The sequence below is a fragment of the Microtus ochrogaster genome, assembly GCF_000317375.1.
Source record: "Microtus ochrogaster isolate Prairie Vole_2 chromosome 14 unlocalized genomic scaffold, MicOch1.0 chr14_random_3, whole genome shotgun sequence".
NCBI classification, from domain to species: domain Eukaryota; kingdom Metazoa; phylum Chordata; class Mammalia; order Rodentia; family Cricetidae; genus Microtus; species Microtus ochrogaster.
Window position 1 is genome coordinate 1,383,569 of NW_004949098.1, and position 1,949 is coordinate 1,385,517.

Here is a 1,949-nt window from a genome sequence, read left to right on the forward strand (position 1 = left end):
AAAGAAAAAAAATAATTTTTAAAAATAAATCTTTAAAAAGTTAGAAGGAATTTTAGTGTTTTCACCATAAAGGAATGAAATATTTGAGAAACTATTTTTATTCTAACTTAAGCACTGCACAGCATATAGGCAATAAAACATCACATGGTACCCCCAAAAGATACTATTCCTATATATTAATTAAAGAAAGGCATACATATTTTAAAAACATAATGCCATTGCTCCTGCATGGCTTCTCTCATTACATGCTGTAACTGTTATGTTGTTCTATGCTGTTTTTCACAAGAGTCTGTTTTCCCTGTCGTATAGCAGTTCATTATTTGAAAATATCAGATTCATGGTTGATGGATGCTTGAACTGTTTAGTTTCAGTAAGAATGGTGCTATTATATCTTTTCTGTACAGAATTGGGTATTTTTATTGGATTCATGCCAGGAATATAGTTGCTGGGTCATAGAGTTTGCTCAAATCTTAGTTCACATTTACAAGCACATAATTGCTTATGCCAATTGCATGCACTTCTAGGCTGTTCTGTGACCTTGGAAATGAATGATCTCATCGGTCTCTTTAATGTCTATCATCCCCAGGGCAGATCCCATTAGTTTTAGCTGGCACTGCTCTGAGGAATGGAAGAACGTGGTGAGTACATCCCATCTCACCTTGGTAGAGCTTGCTGTAGTTGTTTGCCATTTTAAAAAATTGGTTAATTCCTCTTAGTAATTCACAGTAAGTCCTGCATATGTAATGGGATAGACCCTTTCTCTCTCTATGCATTGAAAATTCGTGTTCTTCCTGTTTTGCTGGCTGGCTTGCTTTGTTTGTTTGTTTGTTTGTTTTCTCTCTGAACTGGGGCTCAAGTCCACAGCCTCACTAAGTAAACACCCTGCCATATGTCCATCTTTGTATTTTGACGGTTCAAGATTCCTAATTTTTCTATGTCACAACTATCCTTTCTTTTCCTCTTTGATACATTCTTTTTGGCTTTGAGAACTCTCTGCCTGCTCCTGGTTTTCATTAAGTTGCCTGTTTTCAGTTTTATATCTAGACCTACAGTGATCCTGGATTTGACGCATATGAAAAGAGTCAAACAGGGTTTTCTTATGTTTTTGTTGCTGTGACAAATACCTGAGAGAAAAAAATGAAGGGAAGAGAATTTATGTTTCAAGAGGTTTCTGTCAATGGCTGACTCTTTCTGCTGTTATACAGCCTGTTGTAAAACAGAGACAGCGTGGGATGAGGCCATGGCAAGGCAAATATGGTGTGGGAGGAGGCTGTGGCAAGGCAGAGACAGTTTGGGAGAAGGCCATTGCAGAGAAAAGCTGCTTGCCTCATGGCATTCAGGAAGAAAGCAGAGTTAACAGTGGGCCAGGTTCTCAGTCCCAACTTCCTCCAGGTGAGCCCCACTTTTTATAGTCCCAACACCTCCCAATAGTCAATCTGCATGGATTATTTGCAGCCTGCCAGACTGGCTTGATAGTACTATAATACAAGTGTCATAATCCAACCATATAAATTCTCTGTTTTTTTCCTTTGAGTTAGTATTGGTTAATCCCAGCATTTTACATGCCCACACAAATCTTATTAATAATCATTAAAATTATTAGAACTAATAATTTTTCTTGTTAAAAAACCACTTTAAATTGTAGAATAAGATGATGCTGTAACATCCACATATCAAATTAGAAAAGATTGATATCTTTATGGTACTGGACAGTCTTGCCCTACAATGTCATACATCTGTCATTTAGACTACAGGAGTGTTTCTAGCTAAATTTCATAATTTTTCATGCAGAGATTATATATATTTCATATGTTACCTGTTATTTAACAATTTTGATCCCATTGTAAGCAGTGAATTTTCAAGTTTTAATTTATGATTATTTAGCATGATATAAAATTAATTGATCTTTATACTTTGACTTTACATTGCAGACTTTTTTTTTTTTTTTT